We start from the raw sequence: 15,747 nt of genomic DNA on the forward strand, positions 1-15,747 counted from the left end.
CAATCAGGCCTCTCTCCAGCCTCACAGAGTTAATTAGACATAGCGATGGTCCACTTTAATTGAGGCAAGGTAGAGATGAAGGGAGGCTAGAAAGAAGGAAGTAATTGCATTGTTTATTGAAGGAGGTACTCACACCAAAACTGCTCCAATTAAAGGTATGAGATGAAGAAAAACACAGGGATGTGTAGTGGAGGGAAACTGCTTATGCACTGGACCTCCAAGGTTGTTCTATGAAATGCATGTCTTCAGCGTTCCTTTGATATTTTAAAGGTAGACTCAGTGAAATGATGCAGGAAGTTAACAGCATAGTGGGTCAATTTCCTCAACAACTACTTTAAACCACTATACACAACTGTTGTGGCCCTTCGGTTAACTCACTGGAACAGCGTGAAGGGAACCCATGCTCAGAAGCTCTGTGTTTGGGAGAGAACATCTCCATAGCTGCGGTGGATCTCGTGTCGACTTCTTTTCCCGGAGCCTACAGTTAAAACAAATGCACAAAAATTGAATTTAAAACCCTGTTTTCTGAAGTGCCGTTTCAATTTGGAAGTAAGAGTTGAATGAGATTTTAATCCACTTAATCAAAATGCTAATCATTGTAAAATATGTTTTTTATTTTACTTTTGATATTTTTATTAGTGATTAGTGATTCATTTAACATAATTCTAGGGGAACCCGGCAACATGAATTGAACGCTATATTTTTTGACAAAACTTTCTCCAAAAAGAAATGTTAAACATGGTACAGTAACATTATTTTGTAAAGATAGGTGAGTTGATTAAAAAAAAATTACATTTGCTGTGTTTAGTCGTGAAAACGACACAAAACATACACCGATGTGTACCTTCATTCACAATGTCACGAGGGGATTTATTGCTGATTTTAGATGAAAACTATTGTTACAGTCTATTTCTTTCCTCTTTCCTTATTGGTCACTTAATCAGCCCTTAAATGTAGTATTTTTTAGTGGGGTAAATTTTGTTTTTATAATGTCAAATGTGCTGGTTATGGCAAAATTTTACACTTTTTCTTGACTTACTCTTTTATACTTTTCTATACTCAAAAGGCACTGGTGGAAAACCCACCTGCCTGGAGGCATGGATCTCAGAGGTTTACTTAGTAGAAATCTGATAGTGTCTTTAGAATTAAGAGAAGTCAGGCCATGCACAGCAGGTGTTGAGAGGACGGGAGAGCAATAATGTTGTCAATAACAACATCCTAAATTCCTTTGTGAATGAAATGGAAGGGTTGGTGGACGTAAGGAGGCACAAAGCAAATGTTTATGGGATTCCCCTTTTAAATTGCTTCTTCAAAATATTTTCCTACTCATTCAGAATGATACATTAAATCTCACATTTTAGAGCACCAAGCCCAGATTAGTAAGGAAACTAGGTTTTCACCGTGTGACAAGGGCAAACATTTAAATTTTTTAAAGATATATTAGACAGGGAAGATAGAGGATACAGTTGAGTTCTTGCTGAAAGAATGGAGGGACGTATTTCAACCAATGCTGGACCACCCTAGGTCACCAGTGAAACGCTCTCAGCACCACAGCCAAGCTGCCCATTGACTCTCCTCATCCATTTACATGTCCTTCGCCTCATGGTTCCAATTTAACTCTTCTAATGAGCTGTAGTCAAGGTCCATTTACATAAAACATCTCCAGACCCCGTCTGTCATCAGGGACTGACATGTTTATGGTGGTCTGAAGTGGGCGCTGCTCACACTGCCCTGCTCCCCGTGGTCCAGTCCACAACATAAGAGACCTGTTGTGGGGGACGAGGTGGGTGGGTTTGGGGTGCGTGTTGGTTAGAGGAGGGTCAGTGGCTTTTAAGTCACAGCTCGTATTTGGATTCCTGTTTTATTTAGCACCCCCATCCAGTGGTGTTAGTGGTAACTGGAAACATTTATTTGTACTCTTTTTAATTTAGTAAGCTTTAAACAGGTTCATGAAAATGTATTCTATGACTTGCAGCAGGTGAAGTAAAACAAGAGAGTTTGGGCAACCTGTACCACGTGTCTCTATCTATCATGCTTATCCCAGACTCACCAACCATATAAAATGTGTGTGCTTGTTTATTTCCTGTTTCAAAGCTACTGGGTGCCTGAAAAATCCAAAGGAATCCCAACGAGAAGTTCAAACCATCTATTCCTCCACCCATGTCATTTCAAGGCCTCACGGCAAACATTCAATCTAATAATGTTTCGTTTTGGATATAAAAAGCTAGAGCTGTTACCTAGGGTGGTCTAGCATTCTTAGCCACTGCCTCTGGTTCACATATACCGCTTCAGCCAGGATTTGAATACAGCCTACCTACTGCTATTTCAGCACAGTAAATGCAGAAAATGACAAAAAGGTATCTTTAAAAATAAGATGGCACATGGAAGAATAATATGTACTGAGTTGCTGTTTAAATAACCTATAGCAGCAATATCAACCATCTTGAACACTCAGATCTATAAAATCTGTCACTGTGTTTTCCTCGAAAGTACAATGGTAGAATGGTCCAAGAAAATGTAAATGAGCTTCCTACTTCTACCGTAGCGTGGCTGAATAGCTCCTGGAACAATGTAGTTGACTGACAAAAGCTGAGAGTTTGTGGAGCAGAGCAGAGCTTCCTTCAGCCCCCGGGTGTAGGAGGGCTAGGGGGTATTAAATTCAGGACAAAGGCACAGGTGTCTACAGGTGTGACTAGGGTCTATCAACCAGGCTGGAGGCTGGGAAGAAGCGTGGGGGATAGGGGGTTGGAGAATGTGGACCTTACGTCCAGGGGCTCAGCAACTGGGAACTGACCTCCAAACCACAACGAGACTGCAAGGTCAGAGAGGTCAGGAGGATAGAGAGAATAAAACGGAGAAGACTGGGAAAAGCAAGAAATCCCTTCGTTTACAAGGAGAAGATCCGTTTTTTCAGGGACACAATAACATATTAATTAAACTGGTTTATTTCCTTACAGACACATTTGTTCTGTTTAGAAGTAAGTCTGTGCCAACACTCAGTTACTCCCATAAAAATCTTTAAGAACTTGCTTAATACTTGCTTAAATATTCTTTAAACACAACCTACTATATGCAAACTGGCTAAATCAGGATGGTTTGTATGAGGCTACTAGTTCGTAGCCTAACCATTTAAAACTGTCTTTAGGCTAAGACCACGGCCCTGAGGCAGAGTTATACAGGCTTGTGCTAAAGAGATGCAGCAAATGCACCACTAAATGAGCCCATTTTGTTTATAGAAACTGTGGGCAGGTTGTGGGTGACTCTGAGACCCTTTAAAAAGATAATGTGCTTCCCGTTTAATGTCGTCCGGATGACAAATTACTTCCAAGGGATAAACGACGTTAAGAAAATGACATGTGACACTTAAAAAGACATACACCCGCAACTTAATTATTTTGCATTCATAATTTAGTTAGGCACTGAACTAATATAAGAACGGGCCAACAGCCAAGACCTTTGAATATTTATTTTCCCATTATAGTCATCACTTTAAAACTATGTTGCCAGTTGTCCATGGTTTTAAATGTCTGCCAATGCACCCTGGGTTTATTTACTTTTACGTTACTTTCTTTGAATTTCTATACCTGCAGATGACAGTATGTATTTTATTTTATTTAAATAGATACAATACCTTTAAATCTTTATCCAAAAAGCCTATTATCACACACACACACACACACACACACCCACGTCATTGACAATAACAGTGGATAGATGAGGATACATGTATCCAAATTACACATATTGAACAGTGCCTAGACAAAAACAACACTCCTAAGTGTTATATCAGGCAAATATACAGAACGCTCATAAACTGTCTTTCCTTCTGAAAATGCTTACTATATACAGTATTAAATGGTATTCTGACTGACATGAAGCCCAAACCATCTTTTTTTTTATTTTTTCAACACAAGCCACTAAATACTTCCTTGGAACATTTAAAGGGAAGGGATTTGAGAGGAGGGAGAATGGTGAGAGGAAACAGCAAATCCTCTGAAAAAAAGGTGGAGAGAAAACACAACAAGAAAACCATGCCTTTAAAAGTACACAATGTCAAAGAGGCAAGCAAAGGAAAAACAAAATGGATTATAATATTTAAAAAATTTGAGAAAATAAAATGAAAATATGGAGAAGAGGAGGATGACGAGAGAAAGAGAGACGCCAGAGCAAACAAAGACTAGAAGAGGGAATTGAAGAAAGAAAGAGAAAAAGAGAGGGAGAGAGATAGAGGGGAGAGAGAATGAGAGGAGAAATTAGTGATTTGGGTTGGAAGCAGGAGCTGGGGTTGGCAGGGCTTTGGTGAAGGGAGGAGTGTGGTGGTTCAGAAGTCCTCCAGCGCGAGGCGCCAGTGTGTCCGGCTGGGGCCCTGACCATGAGCAGCCTCACCCCCCCAAAGCCACGGCCACAAACCCCCACTGGCAGGCAGGCAATGCTGGAGCTGCAGTCACTGCATGTTTATTTAATATCCTCAAGAAATTGAAATATCTTTGTGGCTTAACGCACACAAATGCGCACACACAGACTGGCAAACATACACCGCCACATATAAATAAAATAAAAAATAATCATAATATTCTCTTGATCTACAGCCAAGAACAGAGAGGAGACCTCTCTTTTTTCACAGAGGGTTTCAACATCAGCGTAGTAGGAGGAGTAAATGCCTGACGCTGCATATATCTGACTCATTCAGTGGACTGAGGCTGTTGACGTAGCTTGGGGATGCAGGGATCCATTCAGCAAAACACCTCACACATGACACTTATATGTCTTCATGACCAAAGAGTGTGTTTCCAAGTTAAAATGCTGGACCCACATCTTGGTAGAGAGGAAAAGTGGATCAATAACAATGACATTTTAGTCATTTAGATTTTATCCAGAGCGACTTACAAAAAGTGCACTCCTCTTAAGGTGTCTTGGAAAACCAACATATGACATAATAATAAGTACACTCCTTAACCGAAACATTTGAGATGTTCATTCATCTTGGGTCAGTAATGAATGAGTCTGGGGTTACCCTTCTGTAACAGAATGTTGGTCTAGAGGTTTTATACTTTGTGTCCAAAGATATTTTTTTCAAGAAAAAACAAACAACTAATTAAATAAATGTTCCGACTGCATCTTTCTACATTTTCCTTTTTTGGAACCACTTCAATTTAGCTTAAAGCATGATACATTCCCTTGGTGCGGCTGTTTAATGTTACATTTAAACATAAGTTAGGTGAATGAGTGTAATTCATGACAAATCCATTAATGTTTAACTAATAAAAATGAGATTTATAATCTTATCCATTTCTGTTTTAGTAATTTAGTTGACCAGAGGGATAAAAAACAGTGATGCAATGTATGTATAGTGGAAGGAGCAGGAAAGGAAGATAGGAATGATTAGCCTTGAAGATGCGTGTTAACACCCCAACTCTTACAATAATTGCAATGCGATTCTTTAGTGACCAGAGAGAGTTTGAAAACCTGTTTAACATCCCATCAAAAAGACAACACTCTACGGAAGGCAATGTTCACCTTTACTGCCCTGAGATTTCTTTTTTACACCAGAGTGACCCCTACTGGTTCTTCAACACCAATTTCAACAACATCTGGTTTCCAATCCAGGGACTAACCAGGACTGACCTGCTTAGCTTCAGAGGCAAGCCAGCACATGCAGTGTGCAATACACTGTGGCCTACGCTGCAACGGCCCAGTGTAGCTCACCAAATGTCCCACAGATCTGAAATGTTTTTTCATGTTCCTTTTCAATTTCAAAGAGTGCAATCATGAAATACCCAATAAATTGGTATATAATTAGAAAATATTTGATCAGTTATCAAATTATGATGCATATGCACATCATTCTAAAATATTGCAACTTAACAACCTTTAAACGTTGCACTAAAAACCACAATGTATTAATTGTGCTTATGTTTAATCACTACAATGATGTAATCTCATTTGCATAGCCAGGTAAAAGAAGAGGGGATTCAATAACTTAAAGCAGCAGATTTACTGAGGTATTTTAACATAATTTAGAGTAAAAAACTATCCATTTTGATAGATGTTCTTATTTTTTAGGTTACGGCAAATAAAATCTAAAGTCTATAGTAGCCGAGCTAGATTATTGTGATAAAAAATTTACTTAAGATAGTTAGCTAGGTTACTTATTACAGACTTAGATGCTTTGTTATTTGCGGATGTTTCCTAGCTAGTTTTTAAATACATTTCTAACCAGCTGGTGTATGTTAAATTAATGAAATTGTTTCTTTCATTAAGCAATTTCAAGTAGGATCAAATGGTCTTTGTTTACTCTTCAAGCTGCTACTCTAGGGTATTCTGCATCAAAATGCATTTATCGGTATTCAGTAAGTTCTAATATCAATTAGCTCAAGCCACAATATTTTTAGATCTGTAGGTGAGGTGAACAAAACATTTGGAAAGTATAACTCTAGAAATACCAGTAGCCTAATAATTCAAATATAAACAACTATTTATCATTAGGCCATTTGACTTTCAAGATCGGCTTTACGACCTCAACATGTGGGCATGTGCCTTTTAAGATCTACTTCATAAATATTCAGTATTGCTTTCATTTTGATCTAATAGATGATCAATCTTTGCTTGCAAAATTCTAAGAATTTGAGTTTCATTTTCGGCTGCTGCAGTCCATAGATGTTAACCAAAAAATGTTTGAATTACAGATTGGTCATGTTACACCTGGTATCTTACCATGTCATATGAAACGGTATGCATTCCTAAACACTTCCAGTTACGTTCATATATTATTCTCCCCACTGAAACAAAACAGTGATATTATTAATCTATGACAAATTTATTTGCTATGTTTTTGTGTTTACATTTTAAATAAGGACAGATCCCAAATCAGTCTTTCCAAATGAGAAGCATAATATGGGTTTAAATAAAGAATTCATTTGCATTTACATTGCATTTGGTCCATGGTAGTAGTCACTGTGGGTCAAGTAGGAGAGAAACAACAATGGGGAGGTGGACACGTGAATCCCTGTCAAGCCCACTGTTTGCTTTGTCAATCAGTTTGCAATAGCATCAGCAGATAGAAAACAAGACAACTATCAGCTTGTGCAACATGTTTAATTGTGCAGACAGTAATTCATCCTACAGTCCCGTATACAAGGCTGGGAATGTGGCCAGTAAAGAGGGCTGATTAGCCAAAGATGGGTAAGATCCCACCTTTGAAACCGAGACGACCCAAGACAGGCACAGCCATGCATCTGGCCACATTATGTATACATTACCATTCAAAAGTTTGGGGTCACTTGGAAATGTCTTTGTTGTCCGTGACAACATACATTAAATAAGTTTGAATCACAAATACAGCTAAATGAATAGGAAATATAGTTATTAACAAGGTGAGAAATAATAGTATTAATAGAAATAATAATTGTATCCTTCAAACTGCTTTCGTTAAAGAATCCTCCATTTGCAGAAATTACGGCCTTGCAGACCTTTAGCATTCTAGTTGTCAAATTGTTAAGGTAATCTGAAGAGATTTCACCCCATGCTTCCTGAAGCACCTCCCACAAATTGGATTGGCTTGATGGGCACTTCTTATGTACCATACAGTCAAGCTGCTCCCACAACAGTTCAATAGGGTTGAGATTCGGTGACTGTGCTGGCCACTCCATTATAGACTAGACCAGCTGACTGCTTCTTCCCTAAATAGTTCTTGCATAGTTAGGAGCTGTGCTTTGGGTCATTGTTCGGCTCTAGGAGGAAGTGCAAGGTAGGGCATGCCATTGCAAAATGGAGTGTTACCCTTCCTTCTTCCAAATCCCTTTTTACTCTGTACAAATCTCCCACTTTAACACCACCAAAGCACCCCCAGACCATCACATTGCCTCCACCATGCTTGACAGATGGTGTCAAGCACTTTTCCAGCATCTTTTCATTTGGTCTGTGTCTCACGAATATTTGTGATCTGAACACCTAAGACTGAGATTTGTCTGTCAACAACACTTTTTTCCTAACTTCCTCTGTCTAGTGTCTGTGTTCTTTTGTCCATCTTCGTCAAATCAACTAGTCTCATTTACTTATTGCTTCTTAAATCAGCACAAAAGATGTCAGCTGTGAAAACATAATCGCAAAAGGGTTTTCTAACAATCAATTAGCCTTTTAAAATTATGAACTTGGATAAACAAACACAATATGCCATTGGAACACAGGAGTGATTATTGCTGATAATGAACCTCTGTACGCCTATGTAAATATTCCATTAATAATCAGCCATTTCCAGCTATAATAGTCATTTTCAAAATTAAGAATGTCCAAGGTGTTTCTGATCAATTTGACAAACATTTGACAAAAATGTGACTTCCTTTAAAGAAAATTTTGAAGTGACTCCAAACGTTTGAACACTAGTGTATATGTACTTAGGTACGCACACACAAGTGTGATGATTAAAGAAGATAATATTTTTTAACATATTAATCAGGTGGAATTATGGTCAAGCTTGTTTTTGCAGACTTATGTTCCCCCTTGAATCTGTCTAACCACTGATTGACAGCCGGATATATTTGTCCCGGGTTGTGGGGTCCAGAGCCTACAGTGGATCACGATGCTGTGGTCAGCATAGATTTAAAAAATTATAATAATAATACTAATAATTTTCATTTCTCATTAGATATTAATCTAAAATAGTCTCTGAAATATGTAGAGATATGCAGAGAAAATTATAAATATAGAAATCGCTAGTGGTTGTATAGCTAAACATGAGATATGTACATATATATTTAATTAAACATAGCCTTTAAGATTACAAACTGTAATTTACTAATTTACAAGACCTACTGTGTGTGAATATAGAAACTATGTTTGAATGTAAATCAATTATCTTAATTTTTCATTCATCCTTGATGACCGTTTGACAATAACCCTAAAGTAGCCTGAAAATGGGCATTCTTTTTATAAATGAAACAAGCGTGCATGTGCAAGTCTTATCCTGTGTGTGTTTGGCCATAATGACTCTTGATCATTGCAGAGCAATTCCTACAGACAGAAATCCTTTAAACAGCCTTGGGTTTGGACTCTATGCTCTCCCCTCTCTGTCTCCTCTCTCCTCAAGAGCCACCAACCACTCCTGCCGCCAAAAATAACACTGGAGCGCCACTCCAACCCGCGCCCCACCACAGAGCGGCCCGGCCGCGAGAGAGAGGGATCAAAACATACAAAAAGAAACACATCGTATTGGGAATAGGGGGAAAATAATCATATAACGATACTAGTTAAAAGATATCTTGAATGTGCTGATGACTTTGGCCAAGACAGTAGCCACACATTCTAATAGGTTAGTTGGGGCCAAGTTCAGAGACGTTAGGGCTGTGTATGTGTATGTTTGTGTGTGTGTGTGTGTGCGTGCGTGCGTATGTGTGAGGAAATGAGAGTGAGAAAGAGGGAGAGATAGTGTACTGTACTGTTCAATTCGAATTGATTGTTGTCGGGGCAGTCTGTATCCATTCCAGGTCAAAGTTCAAGAACATTCATTATGACATTTCATGTCATAACATGAACAGAAGATCTACAGCAAATTAGTGAGTTTCCAATGGTTAGGGACTAAATGAAAAAAAGAGATTTCATTGTTTGAATATGTAGTCTACTAACAGTCAACAAGGGAGCTGGTTTGTCAGTAAAGGTTTCTCGAAGAGTTTGAAAGCAATTTTTAGTCCAGAACTGAATTTATCACTGGGAAATTAGGATGTGATCTATAAATGTGTCCAAACGAACGACATTGATGTTCACCAACGACATTGATGTACATAGCTGGTTATTTTAGCATGCTTGAAGGGGACATTTATAATGTTTGAAGTAAATGCATCATATATAGACATTGTATTCTTTAATTCTTTATAGAAACAAAAAAGTACTGCTCCTATTACTAAAAAACACAATACTCATTTACATTTTGGTAGACCTGCCAGGAAAAAAACTGGTCCTTTAATTACCCTATTTATTGCTGATTGGCATGCTCACTTTGCTCAGGAGTATGATATCCTACTGTTTTATAAAGGCTTGTTTGAGATATAAGTTTTGAGATGTTTTTCTTTTGTGTTGATATCTCAAATCTGTATGCTTTGGAAACTTATACCATTTCAAGACAAGTAATCATTATTATTTTGCTAATAGTTAACCGAATAAATTGATATTTTCACTGGGCACTTCCACAAACGGGATGAATCCTACAGGCGACACTATGTTTCCATTCAAGTCTTTCTGACGTATCTGCCTCATCTCTGTCTCTGAGAGAAAAAACATTGTCTGGTGTGGTCAGCAGCAAAGCTAGCAAATAGTTGATGAATAAAGTAATACATGACAAATAGATGAGGAAAGGTTAAAAAACCTCAAAAGAAATCCTGTCAGATTCAGTATGAATGAATGGATCGGCTAAAATCCCCAGTTAGTCAGCCAGTGCTCACGGACGCCCATGTGGCAGTGAGGCCAGGCAGTACAGCGCAGCGTGCTCTGCTCTGGTGATAAAACATTGTATGGTTGAGGGGATGCCCAGGAATGGAGCCTAAATATGCGCTTGTCTTGTGGAAAGAGGATCTACAAGGGTAGCGGGTCTGGAATGTAGGTCAAACCAGAGGAAACAGAAAGGAAAACGGAATATGTATTTGAAATATATGGAAACGTTGATATTTAATTCTAGATGAATGTACAGTTTTTCATGAGAGGAATTACTACAAGTGGAATTAACGACAATTTTGACTGGATACAAAATCACATACATTTGTGTGTGCGCTCCTGTTTTAGTATTGTAGTTAAGACCAATTGTTAAACAAGGAAAATCATGAGGATTTTTGGCCACTACTCACTTTGAAAATATGTTTTATCAGACTTGGCCTTAAGTTTAGGGGTAGGTTAGAATTAAAATGAGGTTTAAATGTTTGCATTACAGGTTATGTTTAAGATTCAGTATTAGGTTTAGTTTAAGAGTATGGTTTAAGGAAACCAACAAGTGTGTGTAATCTTACGTAATCATACTCCATACTCTCTCGTACCTCCTATGGGGTATAATGCATACTCTGCTTTTCCATCTGCAATGCTTGCTCTTTTGTGAAAGTTAGGGTATCTGTAAAGGTCCTTGCTATTGTGTGAAAAGGGCTTCATAAAATACATTTCCATGATCAATTGTTCTAGTTGGAGCTACTGCTATTATATGGCTACCTTTGCTGCCTACTGTTGTATGGGTCAAGGCTGTACACTTCTGCTGAAATGTGCAGTCAAATCCAAGCAGCAGCCATAGCTTGGTGACCCAAAATAATCCAACGTCTTCCTTTTTAATGAGTGGAACCCCAGAACCCAGGAGTCACATTGCGAAGTCATTACCAGCACCATAGCTAAGGTCCAGTTCCTGTGTCTGTTTGCATCCAGTAGGGATAACAGGGACATATCATATCACACAGGGCACTGTCTGTCTGTTAACATTGTAGTATGATCTGTTTGATGACCAAAACTCAGACACATGGAAAAATTGACTTTACCAAGAGCAACCAGGGATGGAGTGGGATCTAAAATCCACCCTCCCATTTCTAACCCAATAAAAAATAATTGGTGGCTGGCATTATTAGTCCAAAAATGATAATTTAACGTAAAAAACTGAAGTTAGATGGGCCCAATGGACTTAAAATTGACTGATTTACTGGGATCTATGTGAACGCCAGACAGTCTGTCTGTTATCATGAAGTTGTACATGTTCAGTCATTGAGCCTTTGAGGAGTCATCCAAACCTATTGAGGTCATCTCCATTTTGAAGTAGTACATGTTCTTCTTCTACTACTTCTCTGAGTTTGCAAACAAACTTAAAAAGGTGCATACTGCCACCTGGAGTGTGTTGTTGGAAGCTGTATAAAGCCAAGGTTGGCAATTTATTCTATGGAATTAAAGAATGTTCTCACAGAAGTATAATTAGATTCTACCTGGTAGTTAAATACACTCACTTTGTTTCTGAGGTCTGAATTAGTCCATGCAAGACTGGGATGGGGCAGTACTACAGTACCTGACAGGCTACTACCGTATATTGAAGCAGAACAGAAGCAACTGCCTTCATCCATAAGATAATGTTGCCATCTAGTGGTTATATTTAATAGAACAACAACAGATGTGAAAGAACGTTTCCTGGTGTTCCTGGTGACTGCTTGAAGAGTACAGGTTTTTGTGTAGCACATCCGCAGAAATACAGTAAGCACATTTCCGTCACTACCGAGTGAGTCACGATTTTCGGGGGGGGAAATCTTCTGATGAAGGTAGTAAATTGTCATCTTCCCAAGGTATTTATTTGTTAGATTTGGACATGCTGTGCCGCCCATAGAGCCTAGCAGGCACTGAACCAAGTGATATCATCACAATTGAAATTCATGTTGCAAAACACATGCTGCTTAAGAAATTCTACAGAGAGGGAGATCTTTTAACAGTGTGTACACATACAAACATACAGGGGTAAAAGGAAGCATCAGAGGTGTAAAAAGTACAAAGTAAAAGTACTCAACTCTTTGGCTGTGTTCACCACTTTAGGGAAGTATCTAAATAACCAGGTAAAGGGAGTTCAAAACTAACCAGTGATCAATAAAATAAAAAGGAAGAGTGTAAATGAATTAAGGTCACTGGTTAGTTCTCTTTATCTGGTCACGTTGCTCTTTCTTAGGAACTTCCTAAAACTGGGGGACACAGGCGAGTTCATTTACTTTGTAGCCTACTTTTTACACCTCTGGGAAGTATTTCCTTCTCTGTGTAAAAGTGGTGTATATTGCCTCTGCGTTGTGTTTACGGCATACAGATGACCTAAGGATCAAGGTTGGTCTAATTGTGTATTATTCTATCTGATAAAAGAAACGACAACATCTATACATGTCCTTCCCTAATTATGCCAACTTCTCTATTCCACATGTAGATTAGAAAGGCCAAGGACAAATATAATCTTGTGTCAATAAAATAATGTGATTTACAGCACCAACACAAAACAGTGCCTATATGCCTATGCTAGCCCACCCCCCGACTCACAGACAGGCATGAAGTAAAGAGATGTACACTTGCAAACGGTCATAATACATTTCAACATCACTCAAGCAAAACTCACTACATACCTGATAAATGAAGCAACAACATCCATAAATGAAATGGTGTCCTCCCCTAATTATGCGAACTTCTCTGTAAAATATAAATTTACAACACAAAATGAAGGGACTTGAATAATCTGGCTAGCCCAATGATGACGTATACTGTAGTTTGTGCAGTCGCTAGCTAGCATGTAGGCTACAGTATTACCAAATAAAGAAATATGAAGTTCATAAATGTCAAATGTAAATTCATATGTCAATAGAATTGTGTGAAACAATGGTACTGCATTATTTCTGGCCATATAAACTTTATATAAATCTTTTAACATTTATGAGTTATCAAGGGCGAAAATCTGTTATCAACTTTGGATGGGACAATTACATGAAATCTGCTCAAGACCAAAAGTAGTGCTGTAATACAGTTTTAGTTTGCGCCATTGGTTTGCTCGCTACTGTAGCTCTGCAAATTCAGCTAGTATTGTCAATCAATCAAATGTATTTATAAATCCCTTTTTACAACAGCAGTTGTCACAAAGTGCTTTTACAGACACCCGGCCTTAAACCCCAAGGAGCAAACAACAGTAGTGTTGAATTTTATTGTGTGTGAAACCTATCAACATAAAACATTTTACTGGATTAAGCTCACGTTGGCTACGTGCATTGAGTGCCTTTCAGATGGTAGACACGAACACTGTCACATTGCTAGCTAAGGAACACTACATACATTGCATTTCAAGATTCTCTCATTGACTCAAATTTAAACCGCTGCAAACACTGGTTGGTGTTACTATAGCTTGCTAGCAAACAACAGGTAACCCCTAGCTAACATAAAATGTGACCTGTAATTCAATGCAGCGAAAATGAAGGCTGGTGGTGATTTGTTTTATTGTGTTGCATGGTAGAAGTAACAACATTTCTAACATATCCTTTGAAGTACTTACCGAAAGTCAGCCACCAATGACAGACTGTCAGATTCCCACACATGCACTTAACCTGCCGGCACGATTAGTGACCGGTGGTTCGCGAAGGATTCGTTCTTTCTAAATGAATCCTTCTGGTGAATAATGATTAATCCCGTTCGGATCTTTGAATCTCGTTGAGCGGAAGGACTGATGAACGAAATAAACGATGATCCATGGATCTTCTAATCTTGTTCACCAGAAGGAACGATTAACAAAACAAACGATGATCCATGGATCTTCGAATCTTGTTCACCGTAAGGAACGATGAACGAAATAAACGATGATCCATGGATCTTTAGGCACTAGGGATCACGTGAGAACGGAAGGCTAACGACTAATGAGGAAATAAGTATTTCAATCTTTCTGATCTTCAAGTATCTCGTATTATCATCCTTAATGTTCCAGATTAAGAAACGTTAGTTAAAATAAATATTAGGACAGTTGGCTGTTATTCAGCTGTCAGGTGAGTATGAACATGTCTATTGGTCATAGTCCACTGTAACTGTCAGGACTCCATTAAACTGATCAGATTCATTAATAACAATTTTCTCATGGTCCTTTTCATCCCGCAATCTTTTGAAACTTAAAAAACGCGCTATTCATGAAACTGTAGCACCTGGTCGAAATGAGCGTAGATGTCATTGCAGATCGATAAAATCGCCGTGTACGCGAGAATGCGCTGCATCTGTCCTTTTTTATATATGACACACCCATAATTTATGCGTGTGTGGCGATCAGCAACCTATGAATTGACAGATTTCAACATATATTATAGCCTGAAACAGCTAATTAACCATTCTTCATTCCATAATAAGAAATCAATGCATTTAAGGAATACTTTAGGGTCTCAGCCAGAGCCGAAGTCCTTAAAGTGCCCATATTATGACTGCTTTTCAACAAGTTAAAATAGGTCTATAAGTTCCATAAAACATGTTTCTGAAGTTGTTTGCTGGAAATAGCTTGTAGGAAAAGATTATTACCTCCCTCTATTACCCTCTGTTTCAGTCCCTTTCAAAGTGTTCTGTTTTCTGCTGCTCATTGCATATTCATTAGCTGCTGCTCCTTTACCCACGCCCACTCTAACTGTTACCATGGTAGCGGGGAGAGCGTAGTAGTAACGGTCTAACAGTCTAAACAACGCTAACATATTCCCGTTTGTAAATATAATATTATAATAGCTAGAAGCTAGCGGTTAGCGTTACCTTGTACTATGTGGCAAAACACTAGCTAGCTAAAATGTTAGTTTGCCAATCCACTTCTTGGTTAGTTCGTGTAGAACTAACCAAGAAATAAAGACAGCTAATTGTATAGAACTACTTACATGTCCCTTGTCTGCAGGTATTCCACGCAAAGTTGGAATTGCGCACTCTTTTAGCAAAAGTTTCTTGGCTAATCCTGCCTTGTACTGACTGAAGTTGGAGAAACAGCCCGTCTCAAAGTGGTTAGCACAAACCGACAATTATTTTGCCAACTGTAGCAGGGACATTGCCTTCAAAAATTCATTCAAGCCATGCCGCTCTTCTGTCCTCTGCAGCTGGGACGCGATGGAGTGTTTTGTGCTCCTCTTTACAGCCAACAACAACACAGTTTAAGTGGTGCTTCAACATGGTGCTTCTGAATCAGTAACAACATGGAGGATATCAGAGAAGAAGTTACTGCTGTACCTGGTGGGTGGAGCCTATAGACGGTGGAGACATAGGTATGCTCTGTTG

At 38.6% G+C, this 15,747-nt stretch overlaps 1 long non-coding RNA gene across 1 annotated transcript; it reads right to left on the reverse strand.

Annotated features, from left to right (window-relative positions):
* Nucleotides 1-97: 97 nt before the first annotated feature.
* LOC109615576 lies at nt 98-14,681 on the reverse strand. Its single transcript, XR_002196575.2, has 3 exons — nt 14,015-14,681; nt 13,101-13,164; nt 98-478 (listed from the first exon to the last, which is right to left on the reverse strand). It is a non-coding gene; the product is annotated as an uncharacterized LOC109615576 (long non-coding RNA).
* Between the last annotated feature and the right edge of the window lie 1,066 nt (nt 14,682-15,747).

The sequence above is a fragment of the Esox lucius genome, chromosome 17, assembly GCF_011004845.1.
Source record: "Esox lucius isolate fEsoLuc1 chromosome 17, fEsoLuc1.pri, whole genome shotgun sequence".
In the NCBI taxonomy this organism is placed as follows: Eukaryota; Metazoa; Chordata; class Actinopteri; order Esociformes; family Esocidae; genus Esox; species Esox lucius.